Source organism: Lissotriton vulgaris, chromosome 1_1 (assembly GCF_964263255.1).
Source record: "Lissotriton vulgaris chromosome 1_1, aLisVul1.2, whole genome shotgun sequence".
NCBI classification, from domain to species: Eukaryota; Metazoa; Chordata; class Amphibia; order Caudata; family Salamandridae; genus Lissotriton; species Lissotriton vulgaris.
In genome coordinates, this window is record NC_141685.1 from 885,731,041 (window position 1) to 885,751,416 (window position 20,376).

Sequence of the window (20,376 nt, forward strand, 5' to 3'; positions counted from 1 at the left end):
AAGCAGCAAGCTGCTGTAGGACAGGCTGTTCTAAGGTCCCTCTTTCAGGCTGCTGCAGCTGGCTCGGGCAACCACCGCTAAGGGAGAAACTGCTATTTAGTCTATGCACAAGATATGAATTTAGCGGCCCACATGCCTCGAACGGAATATGCTACTTACCAGTATGCATCTGTTCTTGGCATGTAGGGCCGCTAACATTCATATCGCCCGCCCATCCTCCCCGGTGCCTGTCGCAGCTGTAGCAGTCAGAATTATTTATGAATCATGGTCATCAGGTATCGTATTGGACTCCATCTCTGCCACAATGGCGAAAAACAATCTAAGGATGGAGATGATGCCCATGCGCACTGTAGTCCAGGGGAGGAGCCACCTATCTCGTGATACTTCGAAGACTCTTTTAGGACAACAAGGTGCAATCATCCGGACCCAACACTAGGCGGCGATCTATGCACAAGATATGAATGTTAGCGGCCCTACATGCCAAGAACAGATGCATACTGGTAGGTAGCATATTCCATCCATTGGTTGTAATAAATAACGTTCATTAAAAGCTGTAACTGGTCAGTAAAATGCTAAACATACTAAAAGTTGGTATGTTTTGCTCTTTTTAGCCACACCTCTGACTCCACCCCTGACACAATCCTCTGTTATTCCCACCTCCTGATGCTCCGTCCACAGTTCCCCTACTTTTTTCCCCCCACTTCGATCACTGGTCCTAGGGTTCCAAAGACAATAGCTCAAGCCGCTAGGTCACAAGTCCTCCAACTTTGCAATGGATGATTTGAGACTTAAACCAGACTTTAAAATGTGCTATTGGTATAGGCAAGTTTTAGTTATTGCCTTGCTCTGGGGCATCGGATGCACACATGAATCACTTTTCACTTGGATTTTTTTTCATGGTTGTTGGCCAAAGGACATTATCTATGTGCAAAGATATTAATAACTATACCATATGGGTGCTCTCCAACATGGCAAAATATAATTCGGTCTTGGTTACTCTGGGCTTCTCGTTAAAGCACATTCAAACGTCAACGGCAGCAATGCACACTTTAAATCATTTTTACCTTCCCTGGCCTGCGTATTAAGCATTAAATCATTTTTACCCTCCCTGGCCTGCGTATTAAGCAGGCGCTGGATCCCATCTGTATGCTAATAAAATGAAAAATGAAAACACTCCACCAAAACAACAGGAGAAAAATATGTTTAAAAACAAGCATTGGTGGAGCCAAAAAACCTGGCCTTTGCAAGCTGATGTGATGCCATTTTTAGGTCTTGTGCCTAGCGTTGCAGTGCGTGGCACTGCTCGCGAAGTGAGAGACCTCTTGTAAGGGGGTTTTGAGAGCTGACCACGCTCATGCGGGTTATCAGGCTATAGCCACCGCCATTGGCTTTATTTAATTTTTTTAACAAAAATAAGGCACCAAATTGGGCATAGGCGGACGCATGTCCAGCCTTTGCTCCGCCCATTGCCATCTGTGTCTAGGACGTGCATCAGCATGCGGCACAGATGACAGGCTCCCCCCCCCTCCTTTGTGGAGCACCACTATTTTCGATTCCCGGCCCTGCATACCTCTTAAACGAGGTGTCGATCATCGTGAACCATAGAAGGCGTGTCTAGGCCCTCTTTGGGAAGCCGTGTTTACTTGAACCCTGCCTGGTTGATGTTATGTGACAGGGTCTTGCATGACAGCGTGTGCCAAAGGGCTGATCCCAGCTGATGCGCTGAGGCCGAAGAAGCTGCAGATAAGTTGGCAAAGCCGTCATTTTCAGAGTTGCCTAAAGCGCTGAGCATTAGATGCTTCCGTCCTCATCCGAGCACCAAGTAGGCAGCCCTACAAGGGTGAGCCCCCAGCCGACGTAGCTGTCTGCTTCAGAGCGCTCGCCAGACTCCTGCAGCCTGCCAGGGGGTGTGTGCTACAGTGAGTGCGTGTGCCTGAAGTGATGTCACGGCACTGTACTCTGAGCTCTCCGCCGAGGCGAGCACGTCCTCTGAGCACATGGAGCCAGGCAGAGCAGCTCGGTGCAGAGCGGGGGATCTCTTTTTACAAACTGGGCCGTTTCCCCGTCCGGGGATGGATTCTGGGATTTCCCAAAGAGCTCGGGAGGGCTGCAACTTCGGTAAGTGAGGATGAGTTCGGAGTCTGGGCTACTGCCCGTCAAATCTTGCATTTCGAGCAGTGGCTTCCAAAGAGCACTTGGGGTATCGGAGACTTGTTTATTTAGTATATTTACAGGCAGTCGGAACCTTAATTTAAATTGAAACTGGGGGGGGGTCTTTATTCGATTATATATAAAAAAAAAATTATCATGCTTGCCATCTTGCCTGCGGGCTGGATCCTCTCCGCCATAGCTGTGGCAGTAATGTTTCAAATGCAGGAATCACTGCTGGTGTGACCATATCATCGAGGTGTTTGAATGTTGACCTGTGCATCTGAGTGTGAATTTTATCTTGGCTGGTTCAGATAGTCAATAACGCAGGCATTCACCCCCCTTCCCCACCCCCATTACCCTTACTCTCTACAATATTACAGCCATTTTGAGTCCATCATTGCTGCTTCCTTCTAATGTCAATCCACTTATATTTACATTGGTACGGTTCCACAATACATGGTGTGTGTCCTTGTTACATTCATTTTATTTAATTATCTGGGTGGGAGTGAATTATATACCTATATTATAAGTTGGGTACATTGATACATTTGTAAATTAGACACTGCAAACATAATCATACACTACCTGAAAAGGCCAAAAGTGAAATTACAGTTTTTTTCACACAATATAGATGTTTGTAGGTTTGTGGGCTCAAAGGCTGTGTTCAGTGTAGGAGTAGCTGCAGCGTAATTTTAGGCCCCAAAGCTGTGCGCACAACCAAAATAAAGAGTGTTTAATGTTTATAAAGAAAAAATAATATTAAAGTGGGAGTAATAGAGGAACCCATAACTTTTATATTGTTTCGCACATAAGCATATCTCATTTTTGAAAACTGGCCGTTTTCCAGGTAGTGTGTGTGTTGTGAATGCATTTCTTTGTCCAATTCTATAATCTCACCCAGAAGCAACAGATTGGCATGAGACATGTATGTACAATATTTAATGAAAATACCTTACTCACTGGCATGTGGCTGATATAATATTGGTGATGCATGTTATCAATAAGTCCCAAAGAGAAATAGCTGTGCTACTTGAGTATACTGTAGTTGCAACAAGAGACTAAGAGTATTGGAGGGCCTTAGGGGAGTCGTGTTTAAAGACCTCTAGGTACCTTGTCCCCCAACTAGACAATATAAAAAACACGAGAAGTACCAGAAGTCTGAGTGCTGGAACCTATGAAGTGTCTCCTCTGCAAGACAAAACCAACAGGTTAATGTACAAGGAAAAACATTCCTATAGCGTGAATGTAGAAACACAAAGGAGAAGAAGCTTCAGAAAGAAGAATGAAAAGTGCTTGAAAAAATACCCATCAGCCCACTCAATAGCGGAACTTCGTCATCTGGGTTTATATGGTTGACAAAGTGGTATCCAGTATGCCCTTCCTCAGGACGAACCTGGGGCTAGCAGAACTTGGACCACATGATTGATCCTCAACCATAGAAGATGAGCGAGTACAGGCTGTAAGGGCAAAGTTGCAGTGCTCAAAAATTGGTCAACTTACACTCATGGTGAATAGCAATTCCTTGCATGCTATTGTCACTCTGCTTTCTTCTATGGTTGAGGGTCAATCATGTGGTCCAAGTTCTGCTAGCCCCAGGTTCGTCCTGAGGAAGGGCATACTGGATACCACTTTGTCAACCATATAAACCCAGATGACGAAGTTCCGCTATTGAGTGGGCTGATGGGTATTTTTTCAAGCACTTTTCAGTATTCTTTCTGAAGCTTCTTCTCCTTTGTGTTTCTACATTCACGCTATAGGAATGTTTTTCCTTGTACATTAACCTGTTGGTTTTGTCTTGCAGAGGGGACACTTCATAGGTTCCAGCACTCAGACTTCTGGTACTTCTCGTGTTTTTTATACTGTAGTTGCAACAGAAAATTGTGTTTTTTTCCCCACAATTGTATCTGATTTCTTGCAACTAAGAGAGAAAACTGTATTAGTGAATTAGAACACACCTTTTATTTAGGGAAGGGAGGGAGGGATGGAACACTACCTCTTCCACCCAATCTATTCTCAAATCAATCCAATTGTATGAAGTCATTGGCTGCATATATCTTCGAAAAAACGAATATGTGTCCTCTTTGCTGTGGAGCTATTGAAATAGACTTATTGTCTTTTCTTGTTGTGGTTCACAATTACAGAGAACCTGTTGCGATAGGTACCTACCTGTAAGAGTAATAATTGCATGCCTCCAAGTAATTTACTTTTACCTAAATACTCATTGGGAAGTGTGAGCTGGCTGGGTCTGTCCTTGTCTTCATTATAAGGCCGTGGGTTCCATGATTTGCTTTATGGCAATGATTCTCCTATCTTTGCTCGATGGAAATTTCAGGTGGAAGGAAGTTCCTGATTCTGAGGACTGTGCCAGAAAAGGATTGCGCATAGGTGCTGCTTTTCATGAATTTTGAACGTTCCAGTTGCAGGGAGGAAGCGGATTACCCCAACGTGGTGAAACTGTGTGCTAGTTATTTAGGCGTGCCTAAATGTACAGATTTGTGTGTCCGATAGGCTAGCATTAGCATGCTTTTATGGGAAGCCACTGGAGAGATACAAGAGATAGAGTAATGTGAATAAAGTATCTCATACCAGTTGCCTGTCTTGCTGCTGCGTTGGGGGGTGCTCTGAGCAGAGCCAGGAGATTGTGATGTACCAATGAAGGTAGCAATATCACAGTCTAGTCTGGGAAGTCCAAGGCTTGTTTTATATGTTGTCTCTATAGCTTACATCGTAATCACATATCTTTTTTTACCCAATACGAACTCCCATTGTTCTGTCATCAGTGTGTGCATTTTGTGCCATAGTGGCATACTTAGGTCTCGCATTACTGAAAATTACAGCTATTTGTGTTGCATTATTATTTGCAGCGCCAAAAGCTCAAACCTTTACTAATGCGAGACCTATTGCATTGCAAATGCTTGTTCTTTATTGCATGTCTAAGCCACAGATACAAAATGAAAGAAGAAAAGAATACAAACTGCCACATAAACATGGTAGCCATAGGCTTGCAATAAAACTTGCAATCTTGTATAATTTTTATAGAGCAGCACAGATGCTTCTAAGCTGGCAATTTTACTTAAAAAGTTGTAGAAGCCACTTTTGGTTTCCTTCACAGCACAGGAGATATGAAACTTTACTATTGGCTTTTGAGTTACTGGAATCTGAAGATATGGGCAAAACACTCTCCGAAGAATCCGCTGGCCCACCAGCCTAAGTAGTGAAGCTGTAGCATCAGGTGCAGCTCCTCCTCTAAGGCAGAGGAGCGTCGCCCCATTGCTCTCCGAGAATTTCAAAAAAGAAAACTAAAATGATAATAACGCAACACTATTATTATTTTATTTTTCCTACTGCAGTGGCTCAGTTTGTTTGTGCAGGTGGGGCTGGGCTGTGCGAAGCCAGCGCACTGCAAGGGGACGAGTGGTGGCACTCTCCAAGTGCGCATGATTGTTTGGCCGGTTGTCTTCGGGCAGCGAAACAGTCATGCACACTTTGCATGTTCTCCACCGGCTGTATTGAACAGCCTGCATGGAGTATCTGTCTGTTTTGTGCCCGTTCTACCCGTTTCCGTTTACCACCGCTGCTGCCCCTGCAGTCCTGCGCCCCTGTCCACGACCACTCCCACCTCCCAGCTGCTCGACCCTCCCCTCTCCCCACTCCCCTACCTAATGGCGGCTGCAGCACGGTCGCGCATTAGGCAAGCCCATCTGCGCCCATACCCGACCGCGACCAGCGCCAGAACCCTGGATCGCTGACCAGCCATCGCTACGACACCACAAACCTCATCGCACTCAACCCCAGAAAACTCAAAGACTCTCAGCAGGCCTCGCCACAAACAACCATGGCCAGTTCTCCAGCCTCCACTGCAGCCAGACCTTCCCCACCACCTCAGCCTCCAACACCGCCGAAGCCAGCACCGGCAACACCCTAAGATGCATCCTCCTCAATGTGCACTCCTTGCACAAACACAGCGTGGAAATCGTCCAACATTGCCTTGTTCTCGGACACCTGTACCAACATCTGCTCCGCCCCCGACATCAACACTGCCATCCCGGATGGATACAAGATCCAGAGGGAGGACCTCCACAACCAGCGGGGAGGGGGCCTCACCATCACCCACAAGAGCACCCCCGCCTCACCACCTCCAGCGAAACCTTCCTCTCTGCAGAACACCCACACTTCCAGATCCAGACTCCCCCAAGGCCACACTTAAGGAACCCTTGTATACAGACCTCCGGACCCCCGCACATCAGTCGCCACCACCATTACCAACTTTATCGCACCCCACACCATCGCCTCAATGAACTACATACTCATTGGAGACCTGAACTTCCACCTTGACAACCCCAGCGACCCCTACTCCACCATACTTCATGACAACCTTGCCAACATCGGTCTTAAACAATTCCTCACCACACCGACCCACAGAGCAGGACGCACCCTCGAACCAATTTCCGCTGCAGGTAACAGCGTTCACTTCAACCACCATGGACCGACCACCGCTGCGTACACTTCGCCGTTGACAAACCTAAGACACCCAAACCCAGCCCCACGCCCACCACGAAGAAACTGGGGCAGGGTTACCGACGAACAACTTAACTCCACCCTTACCCGAGACAACCACACCTGGGCATCCGACGCAAACGGCGCAGCCAGAGGACTCCACACTTGAATCTCAGAGTGCGCAGATGAGCTCGTCCTGCTACGCAACCCCGACAAACTGCGCACCAGGAAAGCCACCTGGTTCAAAACAGATCTTCAAGATGCCAGACACACCAGCAGACGCCTGGAGAAGAACTGGAGAAACACCAAGACAACCAAAAATTACACCGCCTACAAGGACGCCATGACTGACTACCACAACCAAATCAGAACCATCAAGAGGAACTTCATCCACAACAAACACCTCGCCAACTCCAAGGAACTCTTCAGTATCAATCGGGATTTCACCAACCCACGCAGCGAAGCCACAGACATCACCCCGACCCAAGACCTCTGCGATTAGCATGGAACCTACTTCCACCTCAAGATTAAAAACCTCTACCACAACATCGTCGACCATCCATCTGATGCCACAGCCGCCCCCCAGAGACACCAGCCAGCCCATCATCTCCAACAGGTCACCGGTCAGGACCGAAGATATTTCCTCGACCATGAAAGGCATCCTCTCGGGCCCCCACCGACCCCTGCCCTCCTTACATCTGCCACAGAGCCACGGCTGTCATCGTACCTGAACTACAGTGCACCATCAACACCACCTTCAAAACTGGCACCTTCCCAGACAACTGGAAGCGCGCAGGAGTCAGGCCCCTGCTCAATAAGCCCACAGCTGACCCCTCCAACCTAAAGAACTACCGGTCCATCTCGCTCCTCCCCTTCGCAGCTAAAGTTGCAAACAAAAACAGTCAACAGGGAACGGACACGATTAATCAAAGAGAACACCATCCATGACCAGTCCCAATCTGGATTCCGAGGCAACCACAACACCGAAACCGCCCTACTCGCAGCCACAGACGATATCCGCACCCTCCTGGAATAAGGCCACTCCGTAGCCCTCATCCTACTCGACCTATCAGTGGCCTTTGACACCGCCTCTCACCGCACACTAGTCACTAGACTACACGACACCGGAATTCAAGGAACAGCCCTGGACTGGATCCGATCATTCCTCACCGGAAGAAAGCAAAGGATCAGACTGCCACCCTTCCTCTCCGATCCCACGAAAATCACCTGCGGAGTCCCTCAGGGGTCATCACTGAGCCCGACCCTCTTCAACACCTACATGGCCCCCCTCATAGCCATCGTCTGACAACACAGCCTCAACATTGTATCCTACGCTGACGACACCCAGCTCATCCTCTCCCTCACCAAAGAGCCCACCACCGCTAAAACTCAACTTCCAGAAAGGAATGCAAGACGTTGCAGTCTGGATGACCAACAGCTGCCTGAAGCTAAAAGCAGAGAAGACAAGTCCTCGTCCTTGGAACCACCCCTTCAGCATGGGACAACACCTGGTGGCGACCGCCCTCGGGAGCCCACCCACCCCCTCAGACCACGCCAAAAACCTCAGCATCGTACTCGACTCATCACTCACCATGAACCGACAGGTCAACGCCGCCACCTCTAGCAGCTTCAACACCCTCAGGATCCTCGTCAAGACCTTCAAATGGATCCCCCCCCTGAGTTAAGGAAGACGGCCACCCTCACACTCATCACCAGCAGACTTGACTACGTAAACGCACTCTAGGCCGGCATCAACAAGTCCATACTCTAGCAGCTTCAACACCCTCCGGATCCTCGTCAAGACCTTCAAATGTATCCCCCCTGAGTTAAGGAAGACGGCCACCCTCCCACTCATCACCAGCAGACTTGACTACGTAAACGCACTCTACGCCGGCATCAACAAGTCCCTACTCCGCAAACTCCAGACAATACAGAAGACCACCGCTAGATTCCTCGGCAGGAACACATCAGCCAACACCTACGAAGACTCCACTGGCTCCCAGTGGAGAAAAGAGTCACCTTCAAAATCCTCACTCACGCCTGCAAATGCCTACACAACAACAGACCCAAATACCTCAATGACCGAATCAACTTCCACATACCCAAAAGAAACCTCCGATCCTCCAACCTCGCACTGGCCGAAACCCTGCACATCCACAGAGCCAGAGCAGGCGGAAGATCCTTCTCTCACATTGCAGCCAGGATCTGGAACGAGCTACCAGCAGACATCAGACGTGCCCCCTCCCTGAACACCTTCAGGAAGATCCTCAAGACCAGGCTCTTTGGCTAAACAGATCTGCGGACCTCCCTCCCCCCCCCCCCCCCCTCTCAATGCCTTGAGACCCTTACGGGTGAGTAGCGCGCTTATTTATAATTTCCCTGATAGATTGGACATGCCCCACCTCCCATTCACTGTCTGAGCACCGTACCAGGGCACTCAGACCAATCAAATGCTGCATTGCAAGATTGTGATTGGCTTAGTGGAGCCTGGGGGCCCAAGTGCTTCCGGCTGCCGGGACTCCAGTTGGCCGAAACCAGGTTTGTTTTTTTGTTTGTTGTCTTTTTCATTTCCCACACCTGCCCCCGCCCCACCAATCTCCTCTGGTAGAAGTCCCTACTGATTAGCATACGTCATTTAACATGAATGCGCATGTCATCAGGCAAAATATCAACACTCACAGTGCACAGCAGCCAATGGCTGAAGTGCGCTGACCTACTGCCCTTACTGTATGCTTTGATGAGCTGAAGCAAAATGCCAGTTGAACAGACCAGGGTTAAAGAGAGCTGACTCAAAACTAACGCGTATTTAGATTTGGTTCTTAGGCAGCTTTAGCTATCTCGTCAACCTCATGTATTCCAAAAGCATACAGAAAGGGCAATGGGTCAGCCCACTTCACCCCTTGGCTGACTTGCCCAATGAGTGACAGTATTTTGCCTGACCGCATGTGTATATGTGCAAGAAAAGGAATGCACTTCAATAACAGGGATCATGTGGTGGAACTGGGGGCCACTCCTTTATTTTTATATCATTTATGTTGTCATATGGTTATTACGTTTCCATAGGTTGTGTTAAGTTAGCATGTGCTTGTTAAAAGTTTAAACGGCATCTTTTCTTTCTGCTTCGGTTTGCACACGACACCTAATTGTTGTTACAGCTTTTAACCTAGAAGAAAGATGTGATTTACTTCAGAATAATATATTATTGTACTGGTATCAGTCGTGCCTGGGACACTTGGTACAACTGTCTGCACACTGAGAGCTGCACACTCTAACACAAGGTTATTGTAGGCCTGATCCTCGCACTACGTTAGTCATAACACAAATAATGTTTGTGCCAACTTTGGGCTTTACGTGAGTTCAAGATACAGTTACATGGAATTGAAAAACACACTTGATGCTGGACATGCTGAGAGCTGGTAGCTGTTGATGTGATCTCCTACTACTGATCTCCTACTACTGAGAATTTGAGGTATGGGTTCGCCCAGATAAAGCCCAAATGAGACCTAATATGCTAATTAGGGTGCGCGAAATATAGGTGATACAGAATTCTATAGATTTTGCATCATAATATGTTATCACAGTTTGCTTACTATGGATTAGTGACTATGCTGCTGACTTTGTTTTTTATAATATGTATGTTGGTATTATACAAGATACTGCGTTTGAGAATGTTGCATTGAAAAAATAAACATTTCAAACTTGCACGTGTTCTCATTGCCTCCCAGTTTCGGTTTGGAATGATAATATAACGAAAGAGTGTTCATGTGTTCCACGATACCTGAGGTATTCTAAGTTCATGTTCTGGATTGTCTAAGACATCGGGAAGTATTCACTGCCGATGAGATACTGTAGCTAGCCTGGTAAGGGGATTTCTGAAACATAGGTGAGTTTTGGGTCACCCTGACTCACCCCGGTTCTAGGTCTCTGAGCACAGTTCTGTGAGAGAACGAAAACCCTGCGACATGGCGCCCATACGTTGGTTGGCCCTATAACATGACACTCGAGTAGTATATCATTCAAACCTTAACGCCTACATTCCCGTTTCCGGAAAACGGCAGTGTCGGAAAAACCTACCTATTTTTGAAATAGGTAATTTTCAAGCTTGAATCTATCTAAAACGGTTTCTTTGAATTACTACCCAGTTGTGCTACAAAGTATAATTTGTTTTTTCTAATTCCTGTGCTAACATGGCTCAGCCTGTGGACATCGCGCAGCATAGTCGCATTGCGGTGCGTGACCATTTGCGGATGTATGATGTTCCTTTGGATGGCTTGGCTGTGGTTCTGGTGGTGAGCGCGGAACATGCTTACCCATACGAACTATTTTATTCGTGGGTGACATTTCCGGCGGTGGACGCTAATTCTGGTGTGTTCCACACATACACTGCTTCAGATGTACCGGCTGCGTACGCTCCGTACAGAGCACTGGAGGTTCCTATTGACGCTTGGCAGCATGGAGTTTGGTTTGGTGGCGCCCTACCGCACGCTATGACCGCTCCGAGGTTAGGTCCTTTGTCCATTGCAGGCACTAGTTGGCCTGCTTTGGGTGGATTTACTCCTCACCCTAGACGTAACGCTTGTAACGTGGGCGACCTGCGGCAGCTTCATGAAGTCGCGGTGGGAGTGATTAGAGCGCTTGTTCATTACATTGGACGTAATGTTCAGGAAGCGGCCCCTAGAGGCGCACAGCTTCGAGCAGAACATGCTGGTCTGAAAATCAACCCGGTCATGGTTAATTCCGTGATGGGTAAAAAGCCCTTAGAAAAGGACGATTTTCCGTTCTGGCTTGCTGAGAAATTCGGCCAGCTGGAGGCTGTGTTTCCTAATACGAGTCCGGGTTATAAGCACCGGATTCTTACACTGAGTTTACCGAAGGATCTGGCTCCTGACCTTGCTGACTGTGAAACCTGGGGAAAAACTTTTGCAGCGGTCTATTCGAGGTGCTATGGCTCCCCGTCTGTGACCAACCTAGGTGGGGTCCTTAAACGTGTTCAGGATGAACATGGACCGGAGGCGGCTGTTGAATTGGGCATGCGCCTGTGTGGCTCTTTTGAAGTGGTTTGCGGTGTGATCCTTGCGAATGTCAAGGGGGATGCAGTGAACTTTCAAGTTGCTAACGCGTTAGCGTTGGTTCCCGAGCCCGATCGACCCCGACAGTTAGCAAAGATTATTGTGCATGCTTACGCGATGGTGGGCCGCAATTCCAAAGGGGTTAAAACTTTTCCTGATAAAGAGAAGAAACAGCCCCAGAGTCAGACATCGGAAACTGGTAGTCAACAAAAGTCCAAGAAACAAAATTGGCCTAAAAAACAGAATCAGGGTAAGCAGCAACAACAACAAACACAGGTTTCTACTCCTGCGTCTCCATTGCCTGCGCAGTCGGATCGTGTTTATGATTTGCGCGACCGCGCGATGATTAAATCGCCTGAGAGGTTTCAGGCTTCTGAACAACGCTCTCCTCGTTCCTTTCAGGACTCATCGGCTCCGTCAACCGGTGGTGGAGGGGGCGGCAAGGGCCGGGGTGGCCAGCAAGGACGTGGTCAGCCCCGCCCGCGTTCCAGTGGAGATCAGCAGGAAGGCTCTACGCCCAAGAGACCTCAGTTTGCCACGAAGAAAGTCGCTGCCCTGACCGCGCATCGTTATGCCCCAGATAGTGAGAACGCGGCTTCGGAATCTGACGTGGGCTCTGACCTTGCTGGACAGCGCTGCAGAGATTACCATAGTGAGAGAGGCCCTCCGTCCACTGTTGAAGGTGACAGCGACTGAAACTTTTGTTGTGATTGAAACTGCAGATACGCATGTTGCTCCCCCTGAAAGACTTTTTGAAATTGTCCTGTTAATTGAAGGTGACATGCAGCGAACTGTAAAAGGGGTATTTTGGGAAAATCTCTCGTCTACGTATGACATTTTGCTTTCGGAGGCTGACTGGCCCCCACCTTTTGTTCTCGCAGCTCCGCGAGGGGAGGAGGTAATCCTGCCCAGCTTCGCGCACACTGTGCCGAGGGTGGAGGCGCTGCATTTTGCAGAAGAGTGGGCTCTGGCGCTTGCGCCGGCTGTGTACCGCAATCAGTGTGGCTGGGATAAATTGTCACCAAGCCATGAGATTCCTTTACGGTCACAGCCACAGCCTCAACCCCAATATCCCATACGGCGTGAAGCGAAAGCTTCAGTCGCGGCTATCCTTGAACAATTGGAATATCAAGGTGTAATTGAAACGTGTGTGTCACCGATGAATAACCCCCTTTTTACTGTGAACAAACCGGACGGGTCATATCGTTTGGTTTTAGATTATAGGCATTTGAACTCGCATTGCCGTAACTGTGCAGTACAGAATACGCACGGCTCTGCGTTAGTGAATAGTCTTGAGCGTAAACGGTTCAAAACCACGCTTGACATTTCCAATGGTTTTTATGCACATAGATTAGATGGTCTAAGTTCCCAATAGACCAGTTTTACGTGCGGCGGAGTGCAAAAAATGTTTAAACGACTCCCAATGGGCTACAAGAACAGTCCGGGAGTTTTTTCCGCGCGCATAGTCTCTCTTTTGGAGAGCTTCGACCCAGTTGCTTGTTCGTATGTGGATGACATTTATCTCATAGACGACGATCTTTGGGAGCATCTGTGTCGAGTAAATAGCATAATTTGTAACTTTGCTGACGTAGGTTACAAGTTTAACTTTGCAAAGTCGCACATTGCAGAGTACACAGTGTTGTTTCTGGGTTACGAGCTTAACCATGAAGGGAAGGGTTTAGCAGCCCATTTCCTGGAGAAATGTGCACAGTTGTGCTCTCCGACAACACTGAAAAAATTACAATCTCTTCTGGGTTTTCTGAATTTCGGGAGGACTTACATTCCGGAATATGCCCAGCGTATCAAGCCTTTGTATGCTTTGATACAACCATCTTTTTCCAGATCATGCTGGCTGCCTGAGCATTCAGCCATTCTGCAGTCTTTGCAGGCTGATTTGCTCGCTTCTGAATACTTACAGACTCGTGATAACCAGACCAACCTGGTGATAAGAATTATCCCTGGGGCGGTGGGTTTCACGTACCTGACTTTTAATGAAGGGGATACAGTACCTATTGCTTACAAGTCACACTTGTACACTTCGGCTGAATTGCGTTTTTCCACTGTGGAGAAAGTTTTAACAGCTGTGCAGATGGCAATTCTTAAGGAACGTGCCCTGTTACAAGGAAAGCGCATGTTGGTTGTTACCCCGTGCCCTGCCTTAGAGGCGGTTACGAAAGCCAGTGTACCTAATTCCAAAGCTTTGCACCCTCGGTGGATTCAGTGGGCTGCATCCTTGGCATCCCAGGATGTCACGTTTATTTTTGACGCCACCTTACGGTCCCAGGAGTATTTACAGTATGAGTTTGTTCATCCTGCTCCATTAGCTATGCGGCCGTTGGAGGATTTCCATTGCATCATTTACACTGATGGTTCGGCGCAGGTTGCGCATGGCTCTAAACATGCCTACGTTTCCGCATGCGCCATTGTGGTCGGTGCTATGGTGAACGATGAGTTCAAGTCCAGTGTCGTGCACACGCAGACGCTTGGAGACTGCACCGCACAATTGGCAGAGCTTCGTGCTCTGATGCTTGCATTGGAGTACGCAGATCCTAGTGTGACGACTTTAATCGTAAGCGATTCTTACTACTGTGTCCAGTCTTACAATGAAAACTTGTTCTTTTGGATTCAGAATGATTTTCGTGACTCCAAAGGTAGCACAATAAAACATAAAACAATCTGGGTCCGAGTGGCGGAACTTAAAGAGAAGCTGCCACTCGTGTTTGTGATTCATACTCTCGGTCATCAGCGCGTGGGGGTCCACGCTGTTGGCAACTCGCTTGCTGATGAAGCAGCGAAGTCAGCGGTATCAAAATACTTAGTTGCAGCAGTCACGAGGTCCAAAAGCAGAATCGATGATGACATCTTGGCAGCTGTAGCTGCAACGGAGAAGGGGGGTAAATATCCTGCGGGATTCCCTTCTAAATACACATACCACTTAAGTCCCGATAAGGTTCCTTATGTGAAAATCCCTGATGTTGGCGAACGTTTAGTTCCCAACTCGGATCGCAGAGCTGCTTTGATTACAGCGGCACATGAAGGTGTGGCGTCTGCGCATGCGGGCGTCTCGGCCACTGTAACTCAGCTACAACAAAGATTCTGGTGGCGGGGTCTGTACAAACAGACGCGTGAATATGTTCTTCAATGTGACATTTGCCAGCAGATTAAGCCTTCTACTGCTGCGCGTCCGCCTCAGACACAGTTGTACATCTCTAATAAACCGCTTGGTTGCGTTTATTTGGATCACTGCGGTCCTTTTTCTTCTGATACTGCGTTTAAGTACATCTTAGTAGCAGTTGATTCATGCACACGCTTTGTATGGGTATGGCCGCATCGAAGCGCTGATTCACGGACTGTCATTAAGGATTTGCGTGTCTTTGTGGGAATTTTTGCCTGTGGTACTTTCCATTCGGACCAGGGTCCGGCTTTCGCCTCTAAGGCATATAAGGCTGCTATGGTTTCGTTGGGAGTCCAAGTCAAGTTTTCAAGCCCCTACAGACCCGAGGGTAATAGTGTAGTAGAACGAATGAACCGCGACTTAAAGCAATCTTTGACAGCCCGAGTTATAGGCACTGGTAGAAACTGGCTAGCCCACCTCATAGGCGTGCGGCGTGCAGCGTGCGCTTAATAATCTCCCTAGAAGGTCTCTGGGTGGGCGGACCCCATACGAAATGCTCTTTGGTATCAAGATGTATGTACCTGACCTTGATGGGCCGGACTACAAGGCCCAGGCCGGGGCCTTTGACGTAGATGAACATTGCAATGTTTTACAGAATCTACAAAAGACCAGAGACAGTCTTGCAAAGGAACATTTGCCCTCCACATCGGATGATGCGTTGCAGATCCTGGTAGTTGGCTGGCTACCCCAAGTTGGAGAACTGGTTCGAGAGAAGATCGATAACATATCATATCATATCGAGCACCAGTCCGAGTACTTGGAGTGAAGGGCACAAGAACAGTCATTTTACCACCACTTCCAGGTCGTAAGGAAAACAGATTTATTTCTATTGACAATGTCAAGACACACAGGGTGGCCGATTCTTCATAGCATGACACCGGCTGTATCCTGTCCTTCCATGGTGAGGCACTCTGTGCTGGCTATTACATCTGGTGCAGAACAGGAGGTGTCCCTCGAGATGCCTGCCATATCCAGTCCTTTATTAAATACTATTCCTGATACTAACATTGATGAGCTAACCTACACTTATCCTGCTGATTTATCGATGCCTGATTTGCAGACCCGTTTGGCAGGCCAGTCCAGATTCTCTTTTGACTCTGTTTCGGAAACATCAAAGAAACCCACAAACATTGCAAGATATGCCACGTTGTTCAAAAAACATTTTTTAATTCCGCCTTGGACATACATTTGGTTGATCCTATTTTCGTTCTATCTTTTTATGTCAATTGGTTTTGTGTTTTATTTTTTCCGCCTGATCGATGGTCACTACGTTAAAGAAAGAACAGGAATTCGGTACCTTAATGGAACATTGAACCCTCTCTCCTCTTCACATTCTGCGCTCAGACAGAAACGAAACTTAAAGGCAGTTAACATTACAGCATGGCCTGTCCTTGACGGGATTGTGTGGGATGCGGTTAGGTTTCAGATACATGGGCCTACTGAAGTGATTAATGTTCCAAATGTGCTTAGAGTAAACATGGGAGATGTGATTAAACAAAATGTACGTTCTGATGATTGGGATATTCAGGCCGTAGAAGCATTATTCTCTGATTTAAAGTATTATGCTGCCTTCGATGCTGAGGATCTGTATACTGATTCTATTAATTATGGTGATTTGTTTTGTTTTCAACACTATGGTAATCATTTTTTACATAAGACAAATTCCAGGAGGGTTGCTGTGAATTATACACAATGGGAACATTGCCCTGCTCCATTCAGTGGCAGTTCCAATACATTTCTGAAAAAATATACATATTTTACAGACTTTGATCAGTCTAATCCCGAGTCATTTTATTTTAAAATGACACAAAAGCCCATTTCCAAAGTTAGACTTACCGATACAAAATTGCTGTATTCGAAGTCCTTTTTAGACAGGTTGGCTGTAGATGGCTACGAGTTCTGGAAAGGAACAATTGACCTTAAATCGGTTTGGGGTACCAAAGATTGGCAGGTACAAGGCACTGAGGCTTTGCACCGTGCATGTCTCATCCCGAATCACATGTTGTTTTTAAATTCTACCATTTTCCAGACAACATGCTTTGGATTGGCTACTTCTAAAAAATTAAATACACCGACCATCCCAGATTTAAATGAATATACTGGTTGGGGTAATTTCACTGATTCCTCCATTCAAGAGTTGCAAACTCTTTTACACAATTCATCCTTTGACATTTCCAGTTTGGATTCCAAGGGTTGGCTGGTATGGCAAAAAAGTGCTGATTCTTGCCAGCGCCGTTTTATGGGTTTGGCTGAGGGATTCACAAAACTCAGGCCCGATCCACGTTTTGAGGGAGACTATTCTGTCACGACTTATTCTGTGGGTAAGCTGTGTCAAAATTGGTTACAGCATTCTACTTTAGCTGCAGTTAAACTACATTTGTCTCAATTACATGATAATGTGGATTTAAACGATTTTATAAAAGGCCCTGCTAAAGGTAGATCGAAGCGATTCCTGTATGCAATTTACAATGAAATTTGGAAAGTTAACCAGGTTGAGGCTGCTAAACGCCTAAGGGCTATTGATCGAGCTAATTTGGAAAAAGTGCTTGCAGTGGTTGATAACAGCATTAACACGCTTTCTTCCCGAATTTACACTTTAAATAATATTGTGTCTTCTGTTGTCGACATAGTACATGATGAAGTATCCGTGTTGTATCATGGTCAAAATCAATTGCGTTCTGTGATGCAGTTTGCGTGGACACTACAGACTCTTAAGTCTGGTCGAGTGCCATGGACTTTTTTGAACATATCATCATTATTTGCCCCGTTTAATTTGACTGAAAAACAGCGCATGTTGTCAATGAGAGATGCTACATTTTCTATGTTACATATTGAAAAATTAGAATCCCTGCCATTTTCGGTGGCTGAAGTAACTGCAGCAACATGGCTTATTCATGGTGTTATAACGTTACCTTTTGCTTTGTATAAATTTACAAATTGTATGAAATATATTGCCATTGGGCGATATGAACCATTAGGCAGTGCTTTCCTCCATGAGACATGGTCTTTACCATACACTTACAGATGCCTTAAGGATGGGAATGAAGTGAATCTGAATGGTGAAGAATGTACACAGTCCCCAGACCGCTCACTTATTTGCAGACACATCATGTTGCATGGTTCTTGCAATCAGGACAAACCGAATTTGGCCTGTGTTTTGAAAGGGACCCCAGTTCCTGCAATCGTTCCCACGTTCACGTTGTTGTCCAACGGTAGTTATTTACTTTTAAATAACGAGTTTTGTTGTGGGTTAGAGGCTGGAATCGGATATGTGGTTACAGTGTCTGAAAGGGTCGTTTGCTGTAAGAATGTGTTGTATCCACCCACGCATGGGAATTCAGAAGTTTTAATTTGGCCGAGAATACCAACCTTGAGAGCTGAATTCAATGGTTTAGGCCGTATAAGAGCCCTTTTGTCTCAAAAACAGGTGGCCCTGAGCTCTGCCCGTGAAACTTATGTCCTTCACATAGCAAACACACGCACAGAAGTACAAGCTCTTTTAAGTACTGATTTGCCGTTTCATTTTTGCGAGCTAGTTCATCAAATCTTTAATGCCTCCTCCACATCCAACCTCGCTCATTTTTTTAAAATGGTTAGCAGTGGTCTTGTGACTACATTTGAAAAAGTATTTGGTATCATCCCTGCGTTCTTTCATTCTATATTCGCTAGTCTGTTTGGCGGATTTCCTGTTTTGCTGGCTTTGGCTGCAGGCGTTCTGGTGATATTTTATTTCATAAAACATGGATGCCCATCCTGCGCAAGGAAACGCACAGCACCTACTGATGCAGTTTCGCAACCGGATGTTTGATTATTATGGATCCCTGCCGCTTGCGACTTTAAGCACGGCTTTTGGATTATCTTTCAGATTTTCCTATTTCACCTGTGTCCAGCCTGTGTTTCATTGCCTGAGCTGTGATTTCGACTGGGCCATTGATTTGTGTCTCTGTTTACCGACTTCTCCTGACGTCGACTTTGATCAGCTGATGTCCCCCGTAGTGGCTCATGAGTTGGTCTGTTCTGGCGAAAGGGTTATGGCTGTGGCAGCGATGCATGGACTAATGGGTCAGTGGGACATATTCGCAGCAGCGCATGACTTTCTGGCACAAAGCGTTCTCGAGAACCCACTGAGTTGTCCTCTGATGATGCTAGAGGATTCAGTACTGGAGGAGCACGTATGTTCTTTCCCATTGCTTAATTGGATGGCTGAACTGTTTTCGGATGATGACAGTGATTTCATGTTGGAAGCTGTTGCTACATATTTTGCATATTCATTCAACGAGGAATGACTTTGAATACTTCCATCTATATGGCACGTGACTTTTTAGTAATTCTGAATGGTGCCAATTTCAGTACGAACATTCAAATTTTTTTTCATATATTCAAGGCCTGTTTATGGTATTTAGGCCTCAAGTTCGACTTTTTATATTTTGTGTGGCCACTATAGGCATTCATACATAGTTTTTGTATTTTTTAAATTTTACATACATTACATACATTTAGCTTGGCTCAATATCATTGAACTCTGCTTTCAAGTCTTGCCTCTCATAGAGTATTGGCTTATATATTTGTCTTTTGACCGTCCTCGGACCATTGGGGGGGTGTCATATGGTTATTACGTTTCCATAGGTTGTGTTAAGTTAGCATGTGCTTGTTAAAAGTTTAAACGCCATCTTTTCTTTCTGCTTCGGTTTGCACACAACACCTAATTGTTGTTACAGCTTTTAACCTAGAAGAAAGATGTGATTTACTTCAGAATAATATATTATTGTACTGGTATCAGTCGTGCCTGGGACACTTGGTACAACTGTCTGCACACTGAGAGCTGCACACTCTAACACAAGGTTATTGTAGGCCTGATCCTCGCACTACGTTAGTCATAACACAAATAATGTTTGTGCCAACTTTGGGCTTTACGTGAGTTCAAGATACAGTTACAGGGAATTGAAAAACACACTTGATGCTGGACATGCTGAGAGCTGGTAGCTGTTGATGTGATCTCCTACTACTGAGAATTTGAGGTATGGGTTCGCCCAGATAAAGCCCAAATGAGACCTTCTTAGATATAATATAATATGCTAATTAGGGTGCGCGAAATATAGGTGATACAGAATTCTATAGATTTTGCATCATAATATGTTATCACAGTTTGCTTACTATGGATTAGTGACTATGCTGCTGACTTTGTTTTTTATAATATGTATGTTGGTATTATACAAGATACTGCGTTTGAGAATGTTGCATTGAAAAAATAAACATTTCAAACTTGCACGTGTTCTCATTGCCTCCCAGTTTCGGTTTGGAATGATAATATAACGAAAGAGTGTTCATGTGTTCCACGATACCTGAGGTATTCTAAGTTCATGTTCTGGATTGTCTAAGACATCGGGAAGTATTCACTGCCGATGAGATACTGTAGCTAGCCTGGTAAGGGGATTTCTGAAACATAGGTGAGTTTTGGGTCATCCTGACTCACCCAGGTTCTAG